This window comes from Copadichromis virginalis, linkage group LG7 (assembly GCF_057382275.1).
Source record: "Copadichromis virginalis isolate Kocher_CV1m ecotype Utaka linkage group LG7, C_Virginalis_male_GT1.1, whole genome shotgun sequence".
NCBI classification, from domain to species: Eukaryota; Metazoa; Chordata; class Actinopteri; order Cichliformes; family Cichlidae; genus Copadichromis; species Copadichromis virginalis.
In genome coordinates, this window is record NC_140624.1 from 61,673,755 (window position 1) to 61,688,176 (window position 14,422).

The 14,422-nt window shown below is 41.5% G+C and overlaps 1 long non-coding RNA gene across 2 annotated transcripts; it reads left to right on the top strand.

Moving 5' to 3' along the window:
* The first annotated feature begins 995 nt into the window (after positions 1-995).
* Positions 996-13,172, top strand: LOC146706436 (uncharacterized). 2 transcript variants are annotated; one of them, XR_014921545.1, is made up of 5 exons: positions 996-6,453; positions 10,806-10,919; positions 11,590-12,140; positions 12,200-12,523; positions 12,623-13,172. It is a non-coding gene; the product is annotated as an uncharacterized LOC146706436 (long non-coding RNA). The 2 variants fall into 2 exon arrangements; XR_014921544.1 differs by having other exon boundaries at positions 11,590-12,523.
* Positions 13,173-14,422: the final 1,250 nt, after the last annotated feature.

Sequence of the window (14,422 nt, forward strand, 5' to 3'; positions counted from 1 at the left end):
AGTGTGTTATGAATAAATCTTCTTTTTTTCGGTAACGGTACTAGTTTTATTTTGTTGTATTTATCCGCGACACCTTAAAGGCCGGTCCGTGAAAATATTGTCGGGCATAAACCGGTCCGTGGCGCAAAAAAGGTTGAGGACCACTGACTTAATGCATGTTTCCTAATTATATACGTATGAGCCACTAATAGGAGAAAATGAGCACGCAATAAAGTGGACTTGTTAGGGAGAGATTGCCATCAGAGTTAAAACACTCCAACTCAATTTTGATGACAGAAACAGCTAAAAAATGAGCGTTTTGTTGAAACTGATGACAAAATCCTGATCAGATACAGACAGACACATGCATACAACACACACTACTGCTCAAAAGTTTGTGGTCAGATTCAAACATTCTTGTCTTAATTTTAAAATTATATTTGCTATAACATAAAATTAGGCAAAGTTTATCAGAAATGTTTTCACAGATGTGTGTTTAATGAATCATTTATGTTAAATCACCCATGATGCATTAGGAAATGTCTACACACTTATACATGGGCCCATTTTTAGTAACCATCACTGCTGTGTGGACAGATCACATGGTTATAAACAGGTGAAAATTGACTTCAAACTTTTGAGCTGTAGTGTAGATTGCAATGATAGTGTATAGTTATCTATTACAGAAGAATATATAGAAGTCTGAGGACAGGGAGACACTGTAAAAAAGTTATGAGCTGTCTTGCTGCAGAGAAAGTGGAGTCTGTCATCCTTGAAAAGCTCCCAAGATAGGCAGCTGGCAGGTTGAATGATGCTCTGCCTCTGTGGTCAAGTACAGACATAGGCCTTAAGCAACCATGAGCCACTGATAAGTGTGAGAAATTAGTGCACTTAATGCAGCGGTCCCCAACCCCCGGGCCTCGGACCGGTGCCGGTCCGTGAGTCGTTTGGTACCGGGCCGCGAGAGTTGAGGCTCAGGTGTGAAATGTATGGTTTTCACGGTTTTTATCGGTATTCAGCGTTATTTTGTTATCGTTTTTATCGTTAACTCGGTGTCCCTGGGTCTTTTCAAGTGTGTTATGAATAAATCTTCTTTTTTTCGGTACCGGTACTAGTTTTATTTTGTTGTATTTATCCGCGACACCTTAAAGGCCGGTCTGTGAAAATATTGTCGGGCATAAACCGGTCCGTGGCGCAAAAAAGGTTGAGGACCGCTGACTTAATGCATGTTTCCTAATTATATACGTATGAGCCACTAATAGGAGAAAATGAGCACGCAATAAAGTGGACTTGTTAGGGAGAGATTGCCATCAGAGTTAAAACACTCCAACTCAATTTTGATGATAGAAACAGCTAAAAAAAATGAGCGTTTTGTTGACACTGATGACAAAATCCTGATCAGATACAGACAGACACATGCATACAACACACACTACTGCTCAAAAGTTTGTGGTCAGTTTCAAACAGTTGTCTTTTAATTAATAATTTACATTTACTTTAACATAATATTACATGAAAATTATCAGAAATGTTTTCACAGATGTTTGTTTAATGAATCATTTATGTTAAATCACCCATGATGCATTAGGAAATGTCTACACACTTATACATGGGCCCATTTTTAGTAACCATCACTGCTGTGTGGACAGATCACATGGTTATAAACAGGTGAAAATTGACATCAAACTTTTGAGCTGTAGTGTAGATTGCAATGATAGTGTATAGTTATCTATTACAGAAGAATATATAGAAGTCTGAGGACAGGGAGACACTGTAAAAAAGTTATGAGCTGTCTTGCTGCAGAGAAAGTGGAGTCTGTCATCCTTGAAAAGCTCCCAAGATAGGCAGCTGGCAGGTTGAATGATGCTCTGCCTCTGTGGTCAAGTACAGACATAGGCCTTAAGCAACCATGAGCCACTGATAAGTGTGAGAAATTAGTGCACTTAATGCAGCGGTCCCCAACCCCCGGGCCTCGGACCGATACCGGTCCGTGAGTCGTTTGGTACCGGGCCGCGAGAGATGAGGCTCAGGTGTGAAATGTATGGTTTTCAGGGTTTTTATCGGTTTTCAGCGTTATTTTGTTATCGTTTTTATCGTTAACTCGGTGTCCCTGGGTCTTTTCAAGTGTGTTATGAATAAATCTTCTTTTTTTCGGTACCGGTACTAGTTTTATTTTGTTGTATTTATCCGCGACACCTTAAAGGCCGGTCTGTGAAAATATTGTCGGGCATAAACCGGTCCGTGGCGCAAAAAAGGTTGAGGACCGCTGACTTAATGCATGTTTCCTAATTATATACGTATGAGCCACTAATAGGAGAAAATGAGCACGCAATAAAGTGGACTTGTTAGGGAGAGATTGCCATCAGAGTTAAAACACTCCAACTCAATTTTGATGACAGAAACAGCTAAAAAAAATGAGCGTTTTGTTGACACTGATGACAAAATCCTGATCAGATACAGACAGACACATGCATACAACACACACTACTGCTCAAAAGTTTGTGGTCAGATTCAAACTGTCGTCTTTTTAATTAATAATTTACATTTACTTTTAACATAATATTACATGAAAATTATCAGAAATGTTTTCACAGATGTGTGTTTAATGAATCATTTATGTTAAATCACCCATGATGCATTAGGAAATGTCTACACACTTATACATGGGCCCATTTTTAGTAACCATCACTGCTGTGTGGACAGATCACATGGTTATAAACAGGTGAAAATTGACATCAAACTTTTGAGCTGTAGTGTAGATTGCAATGATAGTGTATAGTTATCTATTACAGAAGAATATATAGAAGTCTGAGGACAGGGAGACACTGTAAAAAAGTTATGAGCTGTCTTGCTGCAGAGAAAGTGGAGTCTGTCATCCTTGAAAAGCTCCCAAGATAGGCAGCTGGCAGGTTGAATGATGCTCTGCCTCTGTGGTCAAGTACAGACATAGGCCTTAAGCAACCATGAGCCACTGATAAGTGTGAGAAATTAGTGCACTTAATGCAGCGGTCCCCAACCCCCGGGCCTCGGACCGGTGTCGGTCCGTGAGTCGTTTGGTACCGGGCCGCGAGAGTTGAGGCTCAGTTGTGAAATGTATGGTTTTCAGGGTTTTTATCGGTATTCAGCGTTATTTTGTTATCGTTTTTATCGTTAACTCGGTGTCCCTGGGTCTTTTCAAGTGTGTTATGAATAAATCTTCTTTTTTTCGGTACCGGTACTAGTTTTATTTTGTTGTATTTATCCGCGACACCTTAAAGGCCGGTCCGTGAAAATATTGTCGGGCATAAACCGGTCCGTGGCGCAAAAAAGGTTGAGGACCACTGACTTAATGCATGTTTCCTAATTATATACGTATGAGCCACTAATAGGAGAAAATGAGCACGCAATAAAGTGGACTTGTTAGGGAGAGATTGCCACCAGAGTTAAAACACTCCAACTCAATTTTGATGACAGAAACAGCTAAAAAATGAGCGTTTTGTTGAAACTGATGACAAAATCCTGATCAGATACAGACAGACACATGCAAACAACACACACTACTGCTCAAAAGTTTGTGGTCAGATTCAAACATTCTTGTCTTAATTTTAAAATTATATTTGCTATAACATAAAATTAGGCAAAGTTTATCAGAAATGTTTTCACAGATGTGTGTTTAATGAATCATTTATGTTAAATCACCCATGATGCATTAGGAAATGTCTACACACTTATACATGGGCCCATTTTTAGAAACAATCACTGCTGTGTGGACAGATCACATGGTTATAAACCAGGTGAAATTTGACTTCAAACCTTTGAGCTGTAGTATAGCTTGATTGCAATGATAGTGTATAGTTATCTATTACAGAAGAATATATAGAAGTATGAGGACAGGGAGACACTGTAAAAAAGTTATGAGCTGTCTTGCTGCAGAGAAATTGGAGTCTGTCATCCTTGAAAAGCTCCCAAGATAGGCAGCTGGCAGGTTGAATGATGCTCTGCCTCTGTTATCAAGTACAGACATAGGCCTTAAGCAACCATGAGCCACTGATAAGTGTGACAGATTAGGAAACATGCATACAGTTCATTAGTTAGACTCCTATGAACTACTAATAGGAGAAAATGAGCACGCAATAAAGTGGACTTGTTAGGGAGAGATTGCCATCAGAGTTAAAACACTCCAACTCAATTTTTGATGATAGGAACAGCTAAAAAAAATGAGCGTTTTGTTGACACTGATGACAAAATCCTGATCAGATACAGACAGACACATGCATACAACACACACTACTGCTCAAAGGTTTGTGGTCAGATTCAAACTGTCGTCTTTTTAATTAATAATTTACATTTACTTTTAACATAATATTACATGAAAATGATCAGAAATGTTTTCACAGATGTGTGTTTAATGAATCATTTATGTTAAATCACCCATGATGCATTAGGAAATGTCTACACACTTATACATGGGCCCATTTTTAGTAGCCATCACTGCTGTGTGGACAGATCACATGGTTATAAACCAGGTGAAAATTGACTTCAAACGTTTGAGCTGTAGTGTAGATTGCAATGATAGTGTATCGTTATCTATTACAGAAGAATATATAGAAGTCTGTGGACAGGGAGACACTGTAAAAAAGTTATGAGCTGTCTTGCTGCAGAGAAAGTGGAGTCTGTCATCCTTGAAAAGCTCCCAAGATAGGCAGCTGGCAGGTTGAATGATGCTCTGCCTCTGTGGTCAAGTACAGACATAGGCCTTAAGCAACCATGAGCCACTGATAAGTGTGAGAAATTAGTGCACTTAATGCAGCGGTCCCCAACCCCCGGGCCTCGGAAAGGTGCCGGTCCGTGAGTCGTTTGGTACCGGGCCGCGAGAGTTGAGGCTCAGGTGTGAAATGTATGGTTTTCAGGGTTTTTATCGGTTTTCAGCGTTATTTTGTTATCGTTTTTATCGTTAACTCGGTGTCCCTGGGTCTTTTCAAGTGTGTCATAAATAAATCTTCTTTTTTTCCGGTACCGGTACTAGTTTTATTTTGTTGTATTTATCCGCGACACCTTAAAGGCCGGTCCGTGAAAATATTGTTGGGCATAAACCGGTCCGTGGCGCAAAAAAGGTTGAGGACCACTGACTTAATGCATGTTTCCTAATTATATACGTATGAGCAACTAATAGGAGAAAATGAGCACGCAATAAAGTGGACTTGTTAGGGAGAGATTGCCATCAGAGTTAAAACACTCCAACTCAATTTTGATGACAGAAACAGCTAAAAAATGAGCGTCTTGTTGAAACTGATGACAAAATCCTGATCAGATACAGACAGACACATGCATACAACACACACTACTGCTCAAAAGTTTGTGGTCAGTTTCAAACAGTTGTCTTTTAATTAATAATTTACATTTACTTTTAACATAATATTACATGAAAATGATCATAAATGTTTTCACAGATGTTTGTTTAATTAATCATTGAAGTTAAATCACCCATGATGCATTAGGAAATGTCTACACACTTATACGTGCGCCAAATTTTAGAAACAATCACTCCTGTGTGGACAGATCACATGGTTATAAACCAGGTGAAAATTGACTTCAAACGTTTGAGCTGTAGTGTGGATTGCAATGATAGTGTATAGTTATGTATTACAGAAGAATATATAGAAGTCTGAGGACAGGGAGACACTGTAAAAAAGTTATGAGCTGTCTTGCTGCAGAGAAAGTGGAGTCTGTCATCCTTGAAAAGCTCCCAAGATAGGCAGCTGGCAGGTTGAATGATGCTCTGCCTCTGTGGTCAAGTACAGACATAGGCCTTAAGCAACCATGAGCCACTGATAAGCGTGACACTACTGCTCAAAGGTTTGTGGTCAGATTGAAACAGTCGTCTTTTAATTAATAATTTACATTTACTTTAACATAATATTACATGAAATTTATCAGAAATGTTTTCACAGATGTGTGTTTAATGAATCATTTATGTTAAATCACCCATGATGTATTAGGAAATATCTACACACTTATACATGGGCCCATTTGTAGTAACGATCACTGCTGTATGGACTGATCACATGGTTATATACCTGCAACACATCTGACAAGTGCAAACAGAAAATGGAATGATCCATCACAAACTTCAACAATTTGCTCTTTTTAATCCACACAATGATTTTGGTTTGTGCTGATATCTTTGGAAAAAGATTTCTTCACTGACAAGTTGGGATCTAACATCACAAACTGACATCTGGTGATACGATGTACCAAATAAAAATGGGCCTCAGTAGATGTCATGGTTCCCTTGCTCTCTTTTGCTGGCCTGCTTCTTTCTCTCTCCTCTTTCGGTGTATGCCTGTGTTGTTGTCCGTGTGCTTGTCTTTTTTAGGGGATGCTCCTCCATCTTCCCGTCCCTCAGTCACTTGTGAACAATCAGCTGATTACTCGCCTGTTCCTCGCGAGGTCTTCATGCTGGCTTCTAAACAACCAGATCATTGCAGTACCAAGGTAACGTATTATGCCACAGTCATGTCACATTTTCCATCAGTTCTTGCCTTTGAATTGAATAGAATAGAATAGAATAGAATAGAATTCAACTTTATTGTCATTGCACATGCACAGGTACAGGGCAACGAAATGCAGTTTGCATCCATCCAGAAGTGCTTTAGTGATATAGATATATTACAATATATATTAGCAATAATATAGATATGTGAGTATATTACAGAAATGGGTCTATTATGGTATGTTATAATGTACACGGTATGAAGTAGGTTGTGAATATTCTATAACTATAAGTATGTACAGGCTGTAGTGAGTACAAGCTATGTACAGGATATGAACAGGATATAAATATGAAAAACTATACAGAATATGAAATAAATAACTTTACAGAATCTGGGATATACAGCTATACAGAAATGGGAACTATGCAAGTTGTAAACAGTTGTAGGATTAAAAATTATCGAATGTACAGAATGATTATTTACACAGAGCTATACAGTAGTGCAGTTAAGATAAGTGAGGGTGTAGATAGTTTCTACAGAGGCTGTATAAAGTGCTAGTGGTTGTGAGTGGTGGTTCAGTCCATGTTATTATTGTGTTTGAGGGTACAGTTGTCCATTGTGGGTGTGTGTATGTTCAGTCCATGAGTTTAACGTGGGTCAGATGTCAGGAGGCAGAGTTCAGGAGTCTGACAGCTGTGGGGAAGAAGCTGTTCCGGTACCTGGTGGTCTTAGTCCGGAGGCTCCTGTGGCGCCTCCCAGAGGGCAGGAGGGTGAAGAGTCCATGTGATGGGTGACTGGGGTCTTTGATGATTTTCCCAGCCCTTTTCAGACACCGCTTCCTGTAGATGTCTTTTATGGCAGGAAGTGGTGCTCCGGCGATGCGCTGGGCAGTTTTCACGACCCTCTGCAACGCCTTCCGGTCCGAGGCAGAGCAGTTCCCGTACCAGACTGTTATACAGTTGGTCAGGATGCTCTCGATGGTGCAGCGATAGAAGTTCACCAGGATGTCTGAGGACAGGTGGTTCTTCCTCAGAGTCCTCAAGAAGAAGAGGCGCTGGTGAGCCTTCTTGACCAGCTTGGAGCAGTTGGTCGTCCAGGTGAGATCCTCGGAGATGTGGACTCCCAGGAACTTGAAGCTGCTCACACGCTCCACAGCCGTCCCCTTAATGTGGATGGGTGGATGTGGGTCAGCATTCCTCCTGTAGTCCACGATGAGCTCCTTGGTCTTCTCGGTGTTAAGCAGCAGGTTGTTTCTGTCGCACCACTCAGCCAGACGATCCACCTCCTCCCTGTAGGCGGCCTCATCGTTGTCACTGATGAGGCCAATCACCGTGGTGTCATCTGCAAACTTAATGATGGTGTTGGAACCATCAGCAGGTCTGCAGTCGTGGGTGAAGAGGGAGTAGAGGAAAGGGCTCATCACACAGCCTTGTGGTACACCGGTGTTCATTGTGATGGTAGATGAGCAGCGGTTATCCAGCCGGACATGTTGGGGGCGGTTGGTCAGGAAGTCCAGTAACCATTTGCAGATGAGGGAACTGATACCCAGGTCTGTCAGTTTCCTGATGAGTTGTGAGGGGTGGATTGTATTGAATGCTGAACTGAAGTCTATAAACAGCATTCTGGCGTAGGTGTTGTTGTTGTCCAGGTGTGAGAGGACAGAGTGCATTGCGATGGAGACTGCATCCTCTGTGCTCCTGTTCCGGCGGTATGCGAATTGGTGGGGGTCCAGGGTGGGGGGGAGACAGGATTTGAAGTGTGCTAGGACCAGTCGCTCTAAGCACTTAGTGATGATGGGGGTGAGTGCTACTGGGCGGTAATCATTGAGGCAAGATGGGTTGCTCACTCTTTGTTTCTGTGCAGACGTTTAAGTGTTACGGATCTCCATGACCTTCTGTGACAGTGTCTGAGTGTGCCTCCAGACAACCTTCCCTACCTCTGCCCCGTCTCCTGGAGCCCACAGTGTTTATCCTGTATTGATAACTATCTGCAAATATACCTGTAAGACTTTACCACAGTGTCTCATCATCATTCTGTTGTTTTCATAACAGTACACTGTAGAAATAATGGACTGTCTAATAGGTATTGAGGTCATAGTGAATGTAGTTTATTAGTGTGTGTCGTAGTATGATTTTGTTGTTTATAGGATTTAAGATTAGAAAATAGAAAATAGTCCTGGGATGGGAACAAAGAACTGGGGTGCAGGGAAGTGGGGCAATTAACCCCAAACACAGGACAGTAGCAAGATTTACTGAGGGTGAGGGGCAGACAATTGCCAATGTACATTACCTTAAAAGGAGATGGGGGTCAGGGTGTCAGCACCCCAGGCCACTTTACCAGTGTTTTTCCATTGTGGGGGATTTACTGTAGAAATTGGAGACCAGAGACTATAACTGTAGCTGTTGTGTGAAACTCTTCAGATCAGCCTTTAGAGTAGGACTGCACAGGATGCAGTGTGCTGATCTCCAGATGCATCTGTAAGGAAAATGGGTAATAAAAGGATTGTGTGAAATTTGGAAACATCTCTGCGTGATCTCTACTGAGACAAAAAGAATCGGAGAGACCGACGTCTCAACAACACTAAGTAGATATTCCACTAAATCTCATTTGTGATTTATGATAAATGTTACCATTAATCATTTATATTTCTTTACGCTTCTGATTAATTTAGTAAAACTTCTAAACGATTTTTACTGTTGTCAGAAAATAAGACATTTTTAATTCTCTACAGACTTTTGAGCTGTAGTATAGATTGCAATAATAGTGTATGGTTATTGTTTATAGCAGATGAAATAGCAGTATCAGGACAGATACGAGAGAAACGCTCTCGTATTTTAACATTAAACTCATAACTTTCCTTTTTGATGGTTTGCGTTTGGCCTCTCAGGGCCACTGCAGTACAGCCCCCCCCCCCCCCCCCCCCCCATTTTTTTATTTATTTAACCCAACAACATAGTTGGTTAAATTATACAAAAAAAATCATATGTGCCCATAAAAGAGGTCAAAATAACAGAACTCTACTCAAAGTTAACAACAACCAATACTGATACCTCAAACAAACTGACCTCACTAAAGAAGACAACGGGGGAAACTTAAATAGTGGCTGATCAGCCCACAAAAATCACAAAAAGGGGTAAAGCACACAAAAACCTAACTGAGACCAAAACCAGTTATTTATTATCCTGTAAATTAAACCTTATATTTAAAGAAAGACCAATGTGGATGCAGTGTTGTGTGTAAGCCTCTACACTGATATTACCACTGTGTGGCTGTAACTGCAGCCATCACACCGCCTGACCACGTTAAGGTGGTAATCTCTCAGGGGGAAAACAGAAAAACAAAACAACAAAAAATAAAATAAAATAATGCTCATCAGATTCTAACAATTCAAAACATGACATTTACCTTAACTGGATGACCTATATAATAAATATATTCGAACCCAACAATAGTACTTCACACTATTGCCAATATTAACAAAACCAAAAAGGGTAAGCCAAGTTATTTAAAAAAAGACAATTCACAAAGTCTTGAAAAATAGAAATAAAGAATAAAAATCCTCAATCCACTCTATAACAACAGTCTCCTGCTTCCCTGCAGATCAACACGTTCTCACTCCTAACTCGTCATATGTGCGACGCCCATACAGCATGTATCACTTCTCATTTATTTATTGCACTTCTTGCTCGTCAGTGAGGCACTTTTAGTGCTTTATCTATGTTTGTGTGGGGACTTGTTATAAATCAGTCTTCAACCTTTAATCTCTCTCTGAAAATGACTGGGATTAAATGCAGTGTAATAAACTTTCCTGAACGTGTGTCTTGTCATGATCTCCAGTGCTGCCATTTCATAGGATCTCCTGTCCAGGGCTTCTCAGACGTTGGTTGTTTTTATAACTCCTCTCACCTTCTGCTCTTGTGTCTGCTGTGATAAGCCTTTTATACTCACCCATTTTATTTCCATTTCTGTTTCTCACTATTTTTCTTAACAACATTAAACCAGAATCAAGGTATGACTCAAGTATGTGAGGAAATTCTACACTAATTGGTACCTGCGGTCTTTCTTATGTTACATACCACACCCCAAAGAAAGGGCACACATAATGCAGACACATTTTCAGTGACCCAAATAACATTCAAACACGCTCCGTATCATAACCTCCTTTTTGTTTGTGTTTATTTTAAGCAGTTGATTTAACATAAGGATTAAAATAGAAAGAACAATCCTTGAAATAACACATGTGTGAAATACATAATAAAAAACATAAAATAAATAAATATGTCAAACCTCCTGAGATCCAGCCTCACAATCACTTGTTCTATGACGACTAAAGGAAGTTTATTTACTTCACAGACCCAGTGACGCCCATTCAGTTTCATTATCCAGGAAATAACAGCTGATGCTCACTTCTGTTTAAGACACAGTCCAATCTTAGGTTTCTCATCCTGAGTGGAACAATGGGTCTATGTGAGTACAGCTGCCTTTTTCAGATCATCTCTACATTATATGAGTTGATGATTCTAGCATTACAGAAAATGTCTTAATATTTCCAGACTGAGCTGTGGTGAGATCTTTAGTTTTCTTTCTTGTGTTTCAGTGACAGCCTTAGCCATCACAGCCGGGCATTTAACAAACCTATTTGCTTATTTATGTATTTTTATTTTATCTCTAAAACTCATAGGTAAATACATATCAATACATGTATTCATTGTGAAGCATCCTGATGATCAGTAACCAAGTGTTTCTTCCTGAAACAATTACATGTAACTGTGCTGCAGTGAGGATAATACGATGTAGTATTAGGGCAAAGTTAAGAAAGGTATTATCGATCATTTTGAGAATAAAGTCAAAATGTGGAGATTACAGCTGTCTCAAGGCAAGCTGCCATGGTTGCTACTGTATATCATCTGAGTTGGTGAAATCGTACTTCAGAATTGGTTTTAGCAAGAAGGAAACATGAGCTAAAATAACCAGAACACAACTTTAAAATGCTTTTCACCAGGAGTTTTAGCTCATGAGCTAAAACTCCCTGGTTTTAGCTCATAAACACAGTGTGGTGATAAGTATTAGGTTGTACCAAAAAAAGGGCTGGTAATAATAATAATGGATTGCATTTATATAGCGCTTTTTTTTACAGTTGTAGCCACAGCTGCCCTGAGGCAGGCCGACAGAAGCGAGGCTGCCATATCACGCCATCGGGCCCTCTGGCCTCCACTAGTAGGCGGTAGGTGAAGTGTCTTGCCCAAGGACACAACGACCAAGACTGTCCGAGCCGCGGCTTGAACCGGCAACCTTCCAATTACAAGACAAACTGCCAAGTCTTGAGCCACGATCTAATGGACAGATGCAAGGTTATCGATGGTTACATCCTCGTGTAATAAAGAGGTTGAATGTTGTATCACACAATGGCTGATCAATTTGTTTCACTAACTCATCTAAATAAGGAATTTTGTAGCAGAAACAGTAATTATAGCAGTTTGTTGTGGGACAGTAATGTCCATATCAACAACTTTTTTCTTGTGGCTCTAATACTCCATCGTAGCGTAGAGCCTCCCCGTCTTCTCTGTAGCTCAGTTACTTGATCTAAATCCTTGATCAGCTGTGTGCTGAGCTATGGCCCAGTTAGATGTTAATGTGTGTTCTTATGTTGTGTTATAGTGACAGCTGTGTGTACTGCTGCAGGAGCAAGTAAGCTAATTTGAATCAAAGCCCAATCCATGTCTGATACATGTCTTGTCTTCCTGCAGTAGGTGCTGTAGTCACTGCTCCTGCTCTTCTGGGAGTTGCAGGTTTCAACTCAGCTGGAATAGCTGCAGGCTCCTGCGCTGCAGGCATGATGTCGTCTGCTGCAGCTTCTAATGGAGGAGAAGTGACAGCCGGAGGTGTGGTGGCTGTTTTGCAGTCAGCAGGTAAATATATAATTAGATGTTTTATTAGGATTTTAACTTACAACAACATGCAAAAAGAAGAAGTTCATGGCTTTGGGCCTTGGATTCCAGGCCGGAGTTGTGTCCTCAGCCTGTAGTCTGACTTGGAGGAAGAAAACTAAATCTTGTGGACCCCATTGCAGTGTGAGTGTGGTAGTTTCTTACTGGTCAATATTAGACCTTACTACGTTCTTGTACGGGAGTCATTGTGAACCATACGTAACATTTGACGTTTGTCGACAGGATTTTTGACCAGCATACAAAACCACCTGCCTTAGACTGATCAATATGGCTGATGAACTATCTGAAACCGTTAATATGGTGTCACCATTTTTTATTGGTGCACCCTGTGTACCAGAATTTTGTGGCTTAACACGAATTACGAAGACCGGGAGAGCCAGATTAGTGCAATGCTCCATGCTCAAAAGTGGTCTATAGAACAGCAGTGTGATTTTGTGCTGAGTGCATTAGGAGAACCACAACGTGAAATTCTTATTTTGGAGCAAGTGGAGCGGGATACGCCAGATAAGATCTTTCTTCAACTTAAAGAACTGTACGGGGACAAAACAGCTGTGGGTACCTTGCGTGCCATGTTTTATGACTGCAGACAAAGGCCAGAAGAGCCTATTAGAAAGTTCACTTTACATTTAAGGGAGATCTGTAATTTATTACTTTGGTTTGATTTTTCAGTTTTAACGATGGATAAGCTTGGTGTTAGTCCTTTCCATCAAGTTTGCTTTGTTAAAGCTGTTTTCTGCTTACAGTATGTGAATATCAAATAAAGTCTTATGAATCAAATTATGTCAGTCCTTCATCACATGTATCACTTGTTTTTTTGGAGTGTTTTTTTTTCTTTGTTTTTTAATTTTGTTATCCACATGAAAAATTCCAAAACTGCAGATTTTAGACACTTTAGACCTAAAATGTATATTCATTAGGGGAAAAAACATTCATTTGTGATAGTAAACGTAAAACAACCTGAAAGACTCCATGTGACAGTCAGAACATTGAGCTTAACAACTAAGGTCCAGTTATTTGTTTTAACAAACATTTCAGGCACATCCTCTAGTCTATTTGTAGGATTGTTGGCTGTCCACTCAAGAAGTTCAGAATACAAAAAGCAGAATAAGAGATTTTTGACTACCTGACTTCTGTCTGTATTAAGAGTGGCCTTTGCTGCCCCTGGGTGGGTCCGGGATGGGCGTGAGGTTCTGGGGGCGCTCCGTCTCTGGGCTGGGGCCCGGGCCGGGCCTCGGGGGCTTGGGTCCTGGTTGGTGTGTTGCCGGGGTTGTGGGCGGGTGGGTGCATGGGGGCCCAGCCCTGGAGCAGGGTGCCGCCGGTGCGTCGAGCCACCTGGGGGGCTCTTCAACTGGTGGGGGAGATAGTCACATCTTGCAGGAGCTTTCCTCTCTTCAGGAACTCTCTCTGCAGGAGGGGGAGATACAGGAGAGGTGGAGGAAGATCTCAGCCTGGGCGTTTATTGTCTTATGTAGTCTGGAAGATGAGTGGATGGTGGGGTGGGTGCAGTTTTCTCTGTGGTGGGGTTGGGTGGACTGTCCCGGGCTCTGTGGGGCCGGGAGGCGCTGCTGCACTGGGCCCCGGTCTGGATGGGCCTGGGCCCCCTTTCCCTGGCGGGTCGCGGAGTGTGGGAGTGCCTACTGGGGTCAGCGGGGGAGCTGGCCCCAGGGAGGGGTTACCTGCCCCTCCCTTCCTTCCCTCCCCATCTCCAGCTGCCTCCCTCTTCCCGCTCCACCACAACCACCCACACATGCAGGGCCTTGGAGTAGGGGTATGTCACCAGGGTGCAGAGGAGGCTACCCCCCCCCCTCTGTCCCCTTCTGGCTGCCTCTGCCTCAATTTTATCCCACAACTTAGACATTCACATTACTCACACTCTCATTACACATACATATAGGATCTTGGGGGTGGGCACGATACACGGAGTCCAAATTACCATCAGGGTGTACACCTCACCCCTGGCGTCGTTGCCCACCTCTCAATTTTAAATACACGTAGACATTGAGGGCTATCAGGAGGGACTAT